Here is a 17,668-nt window from a genome sequence, read left to right as displayed (position 1 = left end):
ATACCTAAAGCAAATAACAAAAGGAACTAAATGATAATAATACAGTAATAATAGGGAACTTTTACACCCCACTTAAATCAATGGCTAGATCATCCAAACAAAATCAACAAGGAAACTGGCTTTGAGTGACACACTGAAACAGATGGACCTAAACAGATATATCCAGAGTATTCCATCATAAAACAGCAGAATACACATTCTTTTCAAGTGCACATGAAACATTCTTTGGAATAGATCACATGTTAGGCTGAAAAATAAGTCTCAACAGATTAAAAAAATGGAAGGCATACCATGCATCTTTTCCCAACCACAACACTATGAAACCAGAAATCAACCATAGGAAAAAATCTGGAAAGAACACAAACACATGGAGGTTAAATAACATGCTGCTAAACAATGAATGAGTCAACCAAGAAAGGGAAAATCAAAAAATAGATGGACACCAAGGAAAACACAAAGGTCCAAAAATTTTTGGGATGCAGCAAAAGGTGCTCTAAGAGGGAAGTTTGCAGCAATGCAGGCCTACCCCAAGAACCAAGAAAAATCTCAGACCAGCCTCATACCTAAAGAAGCTAAATAAAGAAGGACAAACAAAACCCAAAACCAGCAGAAGAAAGGAAACAATAAAGATTAGAGCAGAAATAAGTGAAATAGGAACTAAAAACAAAAAAACAGATGAGACCAGGAGCTGGTTCTTTGAAAAGATTAAACAAATAAATAAACTGTTGGCCAGACTCATTAAAAAAAAAAAAAAGACACAAAATCAGAAGTGAAACAGAAGAAATAACAACCAACACCAAATAGTTACAAGGGAATATTAGGAAAAATTATATGCCAACAAACTGGACAACCCAGAAGAAATGGATAAGTTACTAGAAACATATAACCTCCCAAAACTGAACCAGAAAGAAATACAAAATTTGAACAGACTGATTACCAGCAATGAAATTGAATCTGTAATCAAAAAACTCCCAACAAACAAAAGTCTAGGACCAGATGGCTTCATAGGTGAATTCTACCAAACATTTAAAGAAGTTAATACCTATTCTTCTCAAACTATCCCAAAAAATAGAAAAGGAAGGAAAACTTCCAAATTCATTCTATAAGGCCAGCATTATCCTGATACCAAAACCAGATAAAGACACCACACAAAAAAGAACTACAGGTCAATATCTGTAACGCAAAGATGAGATGCAAAAATCCTCAACAAAATACTAGCAAACTAAAACAATACAATAAAAAAGTCATTCACTACCATCAACTCAGATTTATTTCTGGAATGTAAGAATGGTTCTTTATTCTCAAATCAATGTGATACATCACATCAAAACAAGAGAGGATAAAAACTGTATGATCATTTCAATAGATGCAGAAAAAGCATTTGACAAAGTACAACATCCATTCATAATAGAAACTCAACAAAATAGGTTTAGAGGGAATACACCTCAACATAATAAAGGCCATATGTAAAAAACCAACAGTTAATATCATACTCAATGGTGAAAAACTGAGAGCTTTTCCCCTAAGGTCAACATCAACATAGGGATGTCCACTCTCACCACTTTTATTCAACATAGTACTGGAAGTTCTAGCCATAGCAATCAGACAACAAAAAGAAGTAGAAGGCATCTAAATTGGTAAGGAAGAAGTAACATTTTCACTCTTTGCAGATTGCATGATACTATATATAGAAAACCCAAAAGACTTCACCAAAAAACTACCAGAACTGACAAATGACTTCAGTAAGATTGCAGGATACAAAATCAATATATAGAAATCTGTTTCTATACACTAATAATGAAGAAGCAGAAAGAGAAATTAAGAATCCAATTTACAATCACACCAAAATAATAAAATACCTAAGAATAAACTTAACCAAGGTGAAAGACCTGTACTCTGACAATAATAAATTTGATGAAAGAAATCAGAGATGACAAACAGAATGATATTCCATGGTAAGGGATGGGAGGAACAAATGTTAAAATGTCCATATTACCTAAAGCAATCCACAGGTTTCATGCAATGCCTATCAAAATACCAACAGCACTTTTCACAAAACCAGAATAAATAATCCTAAAATTTGTATGGAAGCACAAAAGACCCCAAATAGCCAAAGTAATCTGTGTCTGGGTGGCTCAGTTGGTTAAGCATCTGACTTCAGTTCAGGTCATGATCTCCTGGTTCATGGGTTCAAGACCTGCATCAGGCTGTGCATTGGCAGCTTGGGATTTTCTCTCTGCCCCCCCTCCCTCCCCTCCCTCTCAGAATAAATAAACTTAAAAAAAAAAAAAACACAAAAAACTGACCTCATTAAAAATGCCTACCTAAGAATAATGAGTATTCCCATTCCCAGAGAAATAATGGGTATTCCCATTCCCATTCCCAGAGAAAAGAGCATAATACCTGAGAGCTTCCCAAATTTAGGGAAGGGAACTGGATATACAAATTCATGATGCTATCAGAACACCTTATTTTCTGAATGCAAAAAGACCTTCTCCAAGCCATACTATATTAAAACTGTCAAAAGTCAATGATAAAGAAAAATTTAAAGGTAGCCGGGGGCGGGGGGCAGGAAGAGTAAACAATAAAGGTACCCCTATTAAGCTATCAGGAGATTTTCTCAGCAGAAACTCTAGGGTCAGGGGACTGCAATGACATTCATAATAGTGAAAGATAAAAACGGCCAGACAACTTTATCCAGTAAAGTTAAATAACCTTTAGGTATGAAGGAGGAATAAAGGTATTCCCAGAGAAACAAAAGCTGAGGGAATTCACCTCACTAGACTTATCTTACAAGAAATGTTGAAAGGAGCTCTTCAGGTTGAAACAATAAGATGAAAGTACACAAAACTCTGATTAAGGTTACAAATAGTCAGAATTAGACTACTGTAACTCTTCTTTAGAATAATATATTAAACTCTTAAGTACTGGGTTGCCTGGGTACCTCAGTCGGTTAAGTGTCTGACTTTGACTTAGGTCATGATCTCATGGTTTGTGAGTTTGAGCCCTGCATCTGGAGTCTGCTTCAGATTTTGGGTCTCCCTCTCTTCTCTGTCCTCCCCTACTCACACTCTGTCTCTGTCTCAAAAATAAACATTAAAAAAAAAAAATTAAAAACAAAAAACTCTTAAGTACATAATAAAGGTTAAAGGAAAAGCACTAAAAATAATAATAGCCACTACAACTTGGTAGTGAAATCACAGCATAAAAAGAGATAATTTGCAACATCAAAAATATAAAAGGGGAAGAGTAAAAGGATGGAAACTATAGGAGAATTAAGATAATTTACTACCAGCAGAAAAAGGAGTGTGTATTTATGTGTGTGTGTGTGTATGTATGTTTGTTTGTTTTTGTTTTTTTTTTGAGAGAAGATGCAAGTGGGGGAGAGGGTTAGAGAGAACCTTACACAGGCTCCATCCTCAGCATGGAACCCAATGTGGGGCTCGATCCCATGACCCTGGGGTCATAACCTGAGGCGAAATTAAGAGTTAGATGCTCAACCAACTGAGCCACCCAGGCGCCCCTATATATGATATATTCTATGTTAACCTAATGGTAATTACAAAGCAAAAATCTAGAGCAGAGACATGAAACATAACGGCAAGACTCAGCAAATCACCATGAAAAACCACCACTTAGAAAGGTAAAGAGAAACAGAAGGATAAAGAAACAATGGAGAACAAAATAACCAGGAGGCAAAAGATTAAATGGTGGTAGTATATCCTTATCTATCAATAATCACCTTAAATGTTAATGGCTTAAACTCACCAATTAAAAAGCACAGAGTGCCTGGATATATTAAAAAAAAAAACACGACCCAACTATATGCTACTGATAGGAGACTCATTTTAGTTTTGAAGACACACATAGGCTCAAAGTGAATGGATGAAGGATGATATTCCAAGCAAAGAACAAAAAGAAGACAAGCGTAGCCATACTTATATCAGAGAAAATGTATTTCAAGCCATAAAGGGTAACAAGAGACAACAGTCTCTTGTTTATATAGTGATAAAGGGGTCAATACATCAAGAATATATAACAGGCATAAATATATATGCTTCCAACACCTAAGTGCCAAAATCTATTAAGCAGACCTTAAAGGAGAGACAATACAGTAATTGTAGAGGACTTAAATACCCTACTATAAGCAATAGATAGATCATTCAGACAAAATCAACAAGGCAATATTGGAATTGAAACATATTCAGAACAAATAGACTTAATAGACATATACAGAACATTCTATCCAACAGCAGTAGAATACACATTATTCTCAAATGCATACAGAACATTCTACAGGACAGATCATATGATAGGTCACAAAATGAATCTTAGATAATTTAAGATCAAAATCATACCAACTATCTTTTCTGACCACAGTGGTATGAAACTAGAAATCAAAAAAAGGAAAGTGAGAAGATGTACATATATGTGGAGACTCAACAACACACTTTTTTTTTTTTTTAATTTTTTTTTCAACGTTTTTTATTTATTTTTGGGACAGAGAGAGACAGAGCATGAACGGGGGAGGGGCAGAGAGAGAGGGAGACACAGAATCGGAAACAGGCTCCAGGCTCCGAGCCATCAGCCCAGAGCCTGACGCGGGGCTCGAACTCACGGACCGCGAGATCGTGACCTGGCTGAAGTCGGACGCTTAACCGACTGCACCACCCAGGCGCCCCTCAACAACACACTTCTAAGCAACCATTGGGTCAAAGAAGAAATCAAAAAGCAAATTAAAAATTATCTCAAGTAAGAAAACAAAACGTATCAAGTATCGTGGGATGCAGCAAAAGCAGTTCTGAATGTTTGTAACAATAATCGTATATATTAAGAAATTAGGGGGGCGCCTGGATGGCTCAGTCAGTAGAGTATGCAACTCTTAATCTCAGAGTTAAAACCCCACGTTTGGCATGGTGCCTACTTTAAAAAGAATTTAAAAAGATACATATTTTTAAAAAAAATTTGAAAGATCACAAATTAAGGACCTAACTTTATGCCTCAATGAACTAGAAAAGGAACAAATTAAAACAAAAATTAGCAGAAGGAAAGAAATAATAAAGATCAGAGTGGAAATAAATAAAGATCAGAAAAACAATATATGGACCAATGAAACTAAGAGCTGGTTCTTCAAAAAGATAAAATTGACAAACCTTTAGCTACAATAACTAAAGAAATCAGGGATAAAAAGACTCAAATAAAATTAGAAACGAAAGAGGAGACATTACAACTGATAGTACAGAAATAATAGAGTCATTAGAGATTACTACGAACAATGATATGCCAATGAATTACATAACCTAGAAGAAATGGATACATTTCTAGAAACAACCTATAATGACCGAATCAGGAAGAAGGAGGGGGGTGGGCGGGAGGTTTTAGTCAGTAAGCAAAAACCTCTCAACATAGAAAACTCTCCAGGAGCAGGTGGCTTTACTTGAGAATTCTACCAAACATTTAAAGAAGAATTAATGCCAATTCTCTTTAAACTCTTTCTAAATATTAGGGAGGAGGAGGGAACACTTCCAAGCCCATTCTACAAGCCTGCATTATGTTGATACCAAAACCAGATAAGGATCCCACAAGAAGAACTACAGATCAACATCCTTGATGAATATACATGCAAAAATTCAACAAAATATTAGGAAAATGAATTCAAGAACACATGAAAAGGATTATGCACCATGACTAAATGGAATTTATTCCTGGAATGCAAAGATGGTTCAACTCACAAATAAAAAATTTAATACATCAAGGCAATAAAATGAAAGATAAAAATCACATGATCATCTCAACAGATGCAGAAAAAGCATTTGACAAAATACAACATCCTTCATGGTAAAAACTCTTAATATTCTCACACAGAAGGAACATACCTCAACATAATAAAGACCACATACTGCAAATCCACAGCTAACATTATACTTAGTGGAGAAAAAATTGAAAGCATTTCCCCTGAGATCAGGAACAGTGCACGAATGTACACTCTCGCCACTATTCAATATGGTACTGGAAGTCTAGTTAGAGCAAGTAAGCAAGACTGAAATAAAAAGGCATCCAGATAAAAAAGGAAGAAGTTAAATTGTCATCATTTACTGATATGATCCTACATAAAGAAAATCCCAAACAATCGGTCAAAAAACTGTAGGAATTAAGCAAAAAATTTCAGTAAAGTGGCAGGTATAAAATCAACGCACAGAAATCAACTGCATTCCTTTACATAACGATGAAGCATCTGAAAAAGAAATAAAACCATCCCCTTCACAGTAGCACCAAAAACAATTAAATATTTAGGAATAAATTCAACCAAGGAAACGAAAGATCTATATAATAACCTTGCTAAAAGAAACTGAAGAAGACATAAACAAATAAGACATTCTGTGCTCATGATTCAGAAAAATTAATATTGTTTAATATTGTTTAAAATGGCCATACTACCCATCTAAAGGTTGAACACAATCTCCATCAAAATTCCAAAGGCATTCTTGACAGAAATAGAAGAAACAATTCCAAAATTTATGTGGAAACACCAAAGATCCCAAATAGTCAAAGCAGTTCTGAAAAAAGGAACAAAGCCAGAGGTATCATCATACTTCTAAATTTCAAACTGCAGTACAAAGTCATAGTAATAAAAACATGGTACTGGCACAAAAATAGATACATTGACCAATGGAATAAGAGAGTTCAGAATTAAATCCTGCATATATAATATTCAGCTAATATTCAACAAGGGAATCAAGAATACCCAATGGGGAAAGGATACTCTCTTCAACAAATGGTGTGGGGAAAACTGGATAACCACTTGCAGAACAATGAAAATGGACCCCTATTCTCAGACCAGTCACAAAAATTAACTTGAAATGGATCAAAGAGTTATAAGTCCTGATACCATAAAACTCCTAGAAAAAAATGTGGGAAAAGAAGGTCATCACTACTGGTCTTGGCAATAATTTGGGAGTTGGGAGTGATACCAAATGCAAATAACAACAAAAATCAACAAATGGGACTACATCAAACTCAAAAGCTTCTGTACAGCAAAGGGTACAATTAACATAATGAAAAAAACCTACAAAAATGGAGAAACTTTTGCAAACCATACATCAGATAAAAGATTACTATCTAAATATATAAAAACTCAGTCAACTTAATAAGAACAACAACAAATTCTTATTTAAAAATGGGTAGAAGTGTATATAGACCCCTGGGAATGCAAGCTGGTGCAGCCACTCTGGAAAACAGTATGGAGGTTCCTCAAAAAACTAAAAGTAGAACTACCCTAAGACCCAGCAATTGTACTACTAGGCATTTATCCATGGGATACAGGTGTGCTGTTTCGAAGCGACACATGCACGCCCATGTTTATAGCAGCACTATCAACAATAGCCAAAGTATGTAAAGAGCCCAAATGTCCACTGACAGATGAATGGATAAAGAAGACATGGAGTATTACTTGGCAATCAAAAAGAATGAAATCTTGCCATTTGCAACTATGTGGATGGAACTGGAGGGTATTATGCTAAGTGAAATTAGAGAAAGACAAATCAGATGCCTTCATTCATGAGGACTTTAAGAGACAAAACAGATGAACATAAGGGAAGGGAAACAAAAATAATATAAAAACAGGGAGGGGGACAAAACAGAAGAGACTCATAAATATGGAGAACAAACTGAGGGTTAATGGAGGGGTTGTGGGAGGGGGGAATGGGCTAAATGGGCAAGGGGCATCAAGGAATCTACTCCTGAAATCATCTTTGCACTATATGCTAACTAATTTGGATCTAAATTTTAAAAAATAAAAAATTAAATTAAAAAAATAGAAAAAAAAAAGTATATAGACCTTTCTTTACAAAAGATATCAAAATGGCCAACAGATGCATGTAAAGATGCCCAACATCACCAATCATCAGAGAAATGCAAGTCAAAACCACAAAGAGATATCACCTCACACCTGTTAGAATGGCTATCATTAATGGTTACCAACAACAGGTGTTGGCAAGGATGTGGTAAAAAGGGAACCCTTATACATTACTGGTGGGAATGTATATTGGTCCAACAACTACAGAAAACAATATGGAGGTTCCTCAAAAACTCAAAAATAGATCTACCATACAACCCAGCAATTCTACTTCTGGGCATGTACCCAAAGGAAATGAAGAGGATTTTGACAACATGTATGCACTCCCGTGTTTATCACACCATTATATACAACAGCCAAGATTCGGAAACGACTCAAATGCCCAGCAACAGATGAATGAATGAAAAAAAATGGGGTACATATACACAATAAACTATTTTTTAGCCATGAAAAAAGAAGGTATCCTTCTATTTGGGACAACATTGATGAAATTTGAGCACATTATGCTAAGTGAAACAAGTCAGAGGATGACATGTACTTTATGATATCATTTATATGTTTTATCTAGAAAAGATGAACCTGTAAAAAACAGTAAAATGGTGGTTATCAGAGGATAGGGGTAAGAGTGATAGTCATAAAGGTACAAACTTGTAACAAGTAGAAAATAAGCCTTACAGATCTAATACACAGTGTAATGGATATAGACCATAATATGTACTAAATTATGTAATGTGATATATAAATATGTCAACATGCTATATACACTGTAAACTTACACAATTCTATGCATCAAATCTATTCAGGAAAAAAAAATTAACTTGAAAGATCACAGACCTAACTTTAAGAACTAAAACCATAACACATCTAGAAGAGAAACAAATCTTATTGATCCCAGATTTAAATTTTTGATTGGATCCTTGAAATGTAGATGAAAACTTTCAGAAATATAAGAAATGGTTTAAAAAGGAAGGTCATTGGAATATATTAGGTAAGCAAAAAGTTACTGAATTTTGTTGAATGAAATATTTATAAAGGGAAATAAATCGAAGAGTCAGTGATTAAGTACAGTGTACATTTTAATTTGGCCTCCACATCATATCAGCAGAATAATCCACTTCTAGAAAGATACAGTTTTTCAGCTTGACTGAAACTTCTTTTGGTAAATCAAAAGCACAGAAAGAGAAGCTTCAGAAAATTTCAGGCTATAACATTTGACCTTTTAATGGATGATCCAATACCCAGTTCCACCCTAAAGGAAAAAAACAAACCGCTAATGAGGTGAAGTTTCAAATGCTTACTCCAGAATCTGACTTTAAAGAATTTCCCGTAGCCTCCCTATACTGAGATCCTAATTTGGGGAAATGTAGCCTGCACCTTAAACAAGTAATTAAATCTAGGAAGACTGATAACTATTCTTTACATTAAAGGAGTCAAGAATGGGATGCAAATTTGTGAACGCTTCCATAATTTTAAGTAAGAGAATGGATTTGGAGTTAGGTCTGGTTTTAAATTTCAACATTTCCAGTAGCAGTAACTTTTTGGAAGTTGCATAATCTTTCAAGTTTTTGTTTCCTTTTTTTTAAAAAAAATTTTTAATGTTTATTTTGAGAGAGAGAGAGAAAAACCATGAGTGGGGGGAGGGGCAGAGAGTGAGGGAGACACAGAATCCAAAGCAGGCTACAGGTTCCAAGCTGTCAGCACAGAGCCCAACACAGGCTCTAACTCAGATCATGACCTGAGCCAAAGACGGAGTCTTAACCGACTGAGCCACCCAGGCACCCCTCAAGTTTCTGTTTCCTTAACTATATCAATATCAGTCTAAAACTGTTGTGAGGATTAAGAAGATAAACAGTGAAATGTCTGATACATAGTAATATCCTAATAAATATGGAGTAGTGTTATAATAATGAGTAGTAAGCAGTTAGTTTCCTGTTTCAAGGACTAGGACATTTAGTGGAACGCCAGGATTCAGATGCTACTACATTTCATTTACATGATCACCATTCATTTATAGTGACTTAATTTAGTAAGGTTAGCAGTCCAAAGAAAATTCCTCAAAAGACTGAAGACTCCACTGGGGGCTCCTGACTGGCTTAGTTGCTCAGTCGGTACAGCATGTGACTCTTGATCTTGGAATCATGAGTGCAAGCCCCACCTTGGGCCTAGGGCTTACTTAAAAAATAATAATAATAATGAGGACTCCTTTAAATAAATAAAATAAAATTTATTTATTTTTCAAGAGGGTCGGTGGAGAGGGGCAGAGAGAAGAATCCCAAGCAGGCCCCACGCTGCCAGTGCAGAGCCCAATGTGGGGCTCAATCTCATGAACCATGAGACAATGACCTGAGCTAAGATCAAGAGTCAGACGCTTAACTGAGCCACCCAGGCGCCCCAAATGAAGACTCCTTTAAAGGTGACATGTCAGCCTTTGCCTGAGTTGACTAAAGGGTAACAGAATATGCCAACCCAAAATATGCCTTTTTGACATAAATATTATTTTGAGCTGATTATTTTGAGAAACAGCAGAGACAAGAGCTCTGAAAACAGAAGCTACCCTTTTATAATGGAAATTTAAATTTATGAAGGTAATCTTCCTTTCTCAGAAAGAATATGACTAAATCACAAAAAATTTTTGTCAATGTGAAAAGACACCAATTTAAAGGTTAATATGCATAAGAAACCTTGCTTTTGTTTACTATACTTTTCCTGGTTACTTACCTAGACCTGGTCTCCTCCACACTCTTCTTTTGTCTTTATCTGAAATGATATTTAAGCCTGAATACGAAGCCACCTCTGATAGGGGCGCCTGGGTGGCTCAGTCGGTTAAGCATCTGACTTTGGCTCAGGTCATGATCTCACGGGTTCACGAGTTAGAGCCCTCTTGGGCCCTGTGCTGACAGCTCAGAGCCTGGAGCCTGCTTCAGATTCTCTCTCCCATCTCTCTCTGTCCCTCCCCCTCTCACACACTCTCTCTCTCTCTCTCTCCCATATAATAAACATAAAAAAAAATTAAGCCTCTGAGAGTTAATTCATCTTTCTGAAGCTCCCAACTATACATGAAATATACATGTTAATATATTTTTTTTCTTATTAATCTGTCTTGTGTTACAGTGGCCTCAAGCCAAAAACTAAGAGGGGTAGAAGGAAAATATTTTTCTTCCCTTACACAAACATTTGCTGAAAGTGCTGACTTTGGCTGGCTCTTTGTCCTAAGCTCCTGATTTATTGCACTTATTTTTTTTAATTTTAATTTTTTTAATGTTTATTTTTGAGGGAGAAAGGGAGAGAGGGACAGAGAGGATCCTAAGCAGGCTCTGAGCTGTCAGCACAGACCCTGATGTGGAGCTTGAACTCACCAACCGTGAGATCAGGACCTGAGCCGAAGTCAGACGCTTAACTGACTGAGCCACCCCAGGCCCCCTTAAATTTTTTTATAGAGAGAAAGCGTGAGCAGGGGAGAGGGGCAGAGGGAGAGAGAGAAAATCTTAAGCAGGCTCCATACTCAGCGTAGGGGATTCAGGGCTCAATCCCACTACCCTGGGATTGAGCAAAATCAACAATCAGATGCATAGGGGCACCTGGGTGGCTCAGTTTGTTAAGTGTCTGACTTTGGCTCAGGTTATGATCTCACAGTTCGTGAGTTCCAGCCCCACATCAGGCTCTTTGCTGTCAGGGCAGAGCCTGCTTTAGAGCCTCTGTTCCCCTCTCTCTCTGCCCCTCCCCTGCTCTCTTGCATGCTCTGTCTGAAATAAACTTGAAAAAAAAAAGTCTTTAAAAAAAAAAAAAAAAAGAGGTGGACAGTCAATCGATTGAGCCACCCAGGCACCCCTGTCCTTACTTGTAAAATACAATGTTATAGCTTTAGTCCAAATATGACCCTTCCTGTAAAGTCTAGGTGCCTGGGTCTCCTGCTATATTTTATTCTTGACAAATGAGTAATCTAATAGTCTTCTAGGAGAACATGCCACAATTTCGTTTTATCTGGTATTCATTATTATATTATTCTATGCATTCTAAAGTTTTGTTTGTTCCATGCTTTTCACTCTGGGTCATTCTGAGTCCAGGTTAATCTCAGCCCTCATGGTAGGGTCAGCATTATATCTGGAGATAACAGAAAAATGTCTGCTTTTATAGGCTTAAGTAGCTTTCTTAATCTCCTTAATCAGTCTTTCTTAAAGTTCTTGACTTGTTAAAAAGTTTTCCCTAGTCTATTAGTACTAATCTGTTACAATTTATTTTGTTATGCATATCACATTTTATATGCATTATTTTTAAACTTTATAACAAGGTATAAATTATGACATTTTAGTGTAGAAAACAGGCTGTGTAGTATTAATTTGCTCTAAGATTAGTGGGTACTTTTAAAAAAGACCAATAGGCCTGATTTTGCAAATTTCTGCAGGCTTGAGACAGATATGACTTTAAAAGTCCAGGGTCAGAATTTGAACACAGATCTGGCCTAGACCTGTATGTCCCCTTCCAGATATATTTGTGAGCACAGCCTCTGGAGTCAAACTGCTTGGTTTCAAATCTCAGCTCCAAAAATTAATAGGTGCGTACTTCATAGGATAATATAAAGTGAAAAAGAGACCCTGCAAGGAAAGATATGAGACAGGAAAGAACAATGCTGCTTACTCTAGTTTTGTTGGAAGTGTTCTTTCATCAACTCTGGGAGGATACAGGATGATGCCCAAGGAAAATCAGAGGCAGGAATAAAGGAATAGGAATTTTAGTTCCCTCTATCTACATAACTTTTATTTTTTAATGTTTATTTATTTATTTATTTATTTATTTTTTTTTTTAAGAGAGAGAGAGAGAGAGGGAGAACAAGTTGGAGAGGGGCAGAGAGAGAAGGACAGACAGATACCAAGCAGGCTCTGCGCTGTCACTGCAAAGCCTGACACGGTGCTCAATTTCACAAAATGTGAGATCATGACCTGAGCCAAAACCAAGAATCAGATGGTTAACCAACTGAGCCACCCAGGCACCCCCATAATTTTTTTTAAGTTTATTTATTTATTTTGAGAAAGAGAGCAGGAGAGGGACAGACAGAGGGAGAGAAAGAATCCCAAACAGACTCCATGTTCTCAGTGTGGAGATGACATGGGGTTCAATCTCACAAACTGTGAAATTTTGACCTGACCTGAAAACAAGAGTCAGATGCTTAAATGAGTGAGCTACCCAGGCACCCTGAACTTTTATGCTATAGGAGAAAATGGATTCAATAACCCAACTTACTTATTTCACTTATTTAAAGGACAGGGAAACAATAACTATTAAAGGAATTAAAAAATTCCTCTAAATAGATATTCAAATTCATTTAAAGTGCCAAGAAAATCAAGATGAGTAAGATATGCTTCCTGTTCTTAAAAGCCTCACAATCTAGCTTAAGTACTATAATGAGGGGAGGTCAAGAAAACACTATGTGTAATGACTAATTCTGTTTAAAGGGCTATGGTGTCTGAGAAAACTTTCACAGAAATGGCAGACATTAGCTGATTTGGACAAAAACTTCATATTAAGGTTGGCTTGGTATAAAGATAAAGTGATCCCTTCTCAGCTCTTTCTAACTTAGTCTTCCAAAAGGATAAGAGTATCAGATATAATGAATCTACCATTGGGATCCAGTAGTTGACTATAGTTTAGAGTTGATTGGTTTTTTGTTCATTGCCTCTTGGGTTAAAATCCATCTTTATCAAGTGTTGGTCCATTAAGCATCTGACATCTGCTCAGGTCATGATCTCACAGTTTGTGGGTTCGAGCCCCATGTCAGACTCTGTGCTGACAGCTCGGGGCCTGGAGCCTGCATTAGATTCTGTGTCTCCCTCTCTCTCTGCCCCTCCCTGCTTATGCTGTCTCTCTCCTTCAAAAATAAATAAACATTAAAAAAAAAATGGGGCGCCTGGGTGGCTCAGTCGGTTAAGCATCTGACTTTGGCTCAAGTCATGATCTCAGAGCTCATGGGTTCGAGCCCCACGTCCGGCTCTGTGCTGACAGCTTATAGCCTGGGGCCTGCTTCAGATTCTGTGTCTCCCTCTGTCTCTGCCCCTCCCCAACTTGTGCTCTCTCTCTCCCCTTCAAAAATAAACAAACATTAAAAACAAAGAGTTGGTCCAATTCTAAGAGTTAATCCTAGAGTTCACAATTCTAGATATGAATCAATGTCACTTCCCCATCTCTCCATTTCCCCACTTTGTAAGAAGTACCTTAATGAGATGAATATACATAAGAGAAAGACTGTTTGGTCTAAATATCAAAGTTTATTGAAATAAAATATAATCTATAATAAAAAATACTAAGGGTGTTATCACTGGTTACAGTTTTAAGTATATTAACAAAAGGTCCAACATTTTAATCCAAGAATGACACTATCCTTGTGGTACAATAACAAACATGAAATTAAATGTTGAATAATACTGAATAATTCTATCAGAAATATTTTACACTTTCCCATCTGTGTTCAATATGCCTTTTTAAAGGAATAGCCTCCAAAAGTGAAACTTTTGGAATATGTTTAAGACATAGTTTTTACAATTAAATAGTTTTAACATAATTAGCATTTAAAACAATAACTTTCTTTCATAGAAATTCAGTTCAATTCTAAGCTGGGTAGATGCTTTTAGGTATCATTTGAAAAATGTATTTCAATGCTGTTTTGTATCAATTTCTAGGGATGCTATTATTCTCAAACTGGAATTAAAGCTGGTCATGAAGCAAAATGGATGAATTGTTTCAGAAGTAGAAAGGGCATTAAGATAGTAAAGAAAAGGATAAAATAGGTGCTCATACACAATCTATATATTCAAACTCTTTGAGAACTCTATTTCAATTGGCCAATCTTGGCCTAGCACAAAGAGATCTGTATGTCATAGCAACTTCCTGACCCAAATAGTCAGACAGTGAAGTGGAGGAAGAAAACTTGTTTCTTCTTGTGACATTTCAAAATCACTTGCTCTGCAGTCATTATACCATTTCACTTCCTATTCCCCAAAATGTGTGCCACATCCAATTATTCTGCACAATTCAAGGAAAAAGACTCACATGCACTAACTTTAGGAAATGACTTTCAGGTACCTCTGAAGTTTCACAAGTGAAGATTATCCAATTATCCCTTTTGCTGACTGCTGTGGAGCAATCATACATCATTCTTCTATGATATTGTCCTACTTGTGATGTGTGGATCTGTGAAAACAATAGTTGTCATTTTATTGAGGAAAATCGCCTTTTAACAAAAACCATTGGAAGTTTTTCAAATCCTCATCTTTAAAAATCTGTAGAACTATGATATCCACTGTACTCTGGAAAATAATGATTATATCATACAACTAAGATGTGAAAAGGAGTAAAAACTGACAAAATTGAGACACATCAGACAGATCTTCAAAGATTAAATGCCAATCTTAGTCTATAAACATATTCTACTAGTCAGAATCACTCTATAGGGTATTTTACTTATAATGCCCATTTGGACAGGTCACTGATATGGGAATTTAGATGGGAATTTGTGTTTTCTGACTTCCTATTTAAAGTTGTAACTACTAGACCCAAAGAAGCCAGCATCACCATCAGAAGAATTCTGCTTTGTATATCCTCTTAGTAGGAGGCATCTCTGCCTCTCTGTAGTGTAGTTAAGATGGATATAAAGTTTTTAAAATTCATGACAAATTATTAAGTTATTTGAAAAAATTCTTAAATTCTTAAAGGTAAAATATTAGGTAAAGAACAGGCACTGCAGAATAACAATAGAACTCTTTTTGTCTTTTAAATCTACTGTGATTTAAAGTTTAGGTTTTGTATTTGTGCTATGGTATTTCAATACCTTATATGGGAGAGTACCATGTTCTAAAAAATACTGTTATAGGGAGAGAAGTCTAAATCTCAGGACAAAAGGACAAACCCGAACTTGAATCAACAGTTGGAAGACTTTTACCCAGTTTTTAAAAATTTAATGTTTTTAGATCAGAAAAGTGAAACTAGAAATTAGAATACTTTATGTAAAAATACATATGCATATCACAATGTATTAAACTCTAATTTCTAACAGCAGAGACCCTGGGATTAAGTAAGAGACATGCATGAATTAAAAAATTAAGATAAATCTTCAAAAGAAGTTAAAATTATCAGGGTCTTGAAATCTGTCCCTCAGACTCCATTATCTCTCTTTCGTAAATTCTTTTGGCTAACAAGCCTTCGATTTTAAACTTTGTTTTAAAGTGTCACCTGAGAAAAGTAACGTTGATTCTTCATAAGATTTTCTCAGTAGCTATAATTAATATCAGTAAAATAAAATAAAATAAAATAAAATAAAATAAAACAAAAAGCCATTATATTCCTAGAGAACCTAGGAACTCTCATCCATGCGCGAAAGTTTTACATGTATGTATTAGTGACCTGATACCAATGTGCTTTGTTACATGGAGAAAAAGGCAAAGGGGATCTAAATACTTAGATATATGAAAGATACTGGAAAAAATAGACTTTTAATGCTTTTTATACTCCCCAAATTCTCTTGATTTTGATCGTATAGTCCAAAAGCAACTGCAAAATACATTTCAGGAAGAGATAATGCCATACTCAAAGACAAGGTAATTTTACAAATTTAACAGCATTAAAAAAACTGACTTTAAGAAATATTGTGATTGGGGAAAAGATCTGCACACTCAAGAACAAAAACTATATATATGATTACTTAAGTAATACTCTGAGCTTATACTTTGTCCTTTACTCAGGAGTGTTAATGCTCTGAAAAAATGAACATCCTTTACATATTTAGAGTAAACTGAGGCATAGAAAGTTTGTCCATGGAAAGATAAAAGCCAGATTTTTAGACATAAAACAGTTCAGAATTCCTATTTCTAGTTCCTTAAAATACAAATTACGTACTATCTTTAATGCCTCCATGTATTTTATCAAACATTAGTAAGTTTACAATTACAGTTTAAGTTGTATGCCCAAATATTGTACGACAGGCAAAGCCTGTAGGTTTTCTATTGTATTTTAAAATAACTGGAATATTTAATAGGAAATTAAGTGAAATGTAATCATTTTGCTTTAAAGCAATTTTTTTTTTTTTTTAATCGCTTCTCGGCCTTTTGGCTAAGATCAAGTGTAAAGCAATTTTTTTTTTAAATAAATGAGTTTGAGGACAGTTCTGGAAATTTTTGCCTTGAATGTATTTCTCCAGCAGGACTTTATAAATATCAGCTTCATATGCCAACATTAATATGAGGGCTATAATTCTTTCCTTAGATATCTATTTGCCTTCTAGTCCTCTTTTCTCTCAAGATCTCTCTTAATGACCTGAGCTGGTGATTCAGTAAAAACAAAGTGTTAAGGTTTTGTGCAAGTACAAAATGGTTAATGTTGGGTTCAGTCAATTAATCTCTAATACTAACTTGCTTAATTAAGCTAAGATCAAGAAGTATGAGGAAGAATTTGAAACATAATATGGGATAAGTAGTCAAATACTAGAAATATGAGAGACTAAAACAAAATATATTATACAACTTAATCCTGAACTCTAGTCTATGCCTCACTCAACTGTTAAGCCAACAGATACCCTGAAACATGGAAGAAGTTACTTCACCTAAGCACAGTGGACCAGCATATTATAAGAAACAGCTAATGCCAATTTTAGCTGCCCCAAACGGCTTAGGTTATTTATGTGTGTGTGTATTCTTAAATGGTAAAATTTGAGGGAAGGTTCCCAGATTCCTTTGACAATAGAAGTCATGGATCCTTGCTTCAAACACACACACTCGTATGCGCGCGCGCGCGCACACACACACACACACACACACACACACACACACA

At 35.6% G+C, this 17,668-nt stretch overlaps 2 protein-coding genes across 3 annotated transcripts in view; one reads left to right on the top strand and one right to left on the bottom strand.

The window, feature by feature from the left end:
- The window catches only part of SLTM (SAFB like transcription modulator), an 81,298-nt gene that overhangs the window by 62,858 nt on the left and 772 nt on the right, over nt 1-17,668 (top strand). The window lies entirely within an intron of this gene.
- MINDY2 (MINDY lysine 48 deubiquitinase 2) overlaps nt 11,602-17,668 on the bottom strand; it is an 84,395-nt gene continuing 78,328 nt past the window's right edge. For both annotated transcript variants that reach the window (XR_007453832.1, XR_007453833.1), the window contains one exon: nt 11,602-15,037. The gene's annotated coding sequence lies outside the window, so the exon portion shown is untranslated. The remainder of the gene's footprint in view (nt 15,038-17,668) is intronic.

This window comes from Panthera uncia (assembly GCF_023721935.1).
Source record: "Panthera uncia isolate 11264 chromosome B3 unlocalized genomic scaffold, Puncia_PCG_1.0 HiC_scaffold_1, whole genome shotgun sequence".
NCBI classification, from domain to species: Eukaryota; Metazoa; Chordata; class Mammalia; order Carnivora; family Felidae; genus Panthera; species Panthera uncia.
Note: the sequence above shows the minus strand (reverse complement) of the source record. Positions and strands in the feature narration are given on the sequence as shown.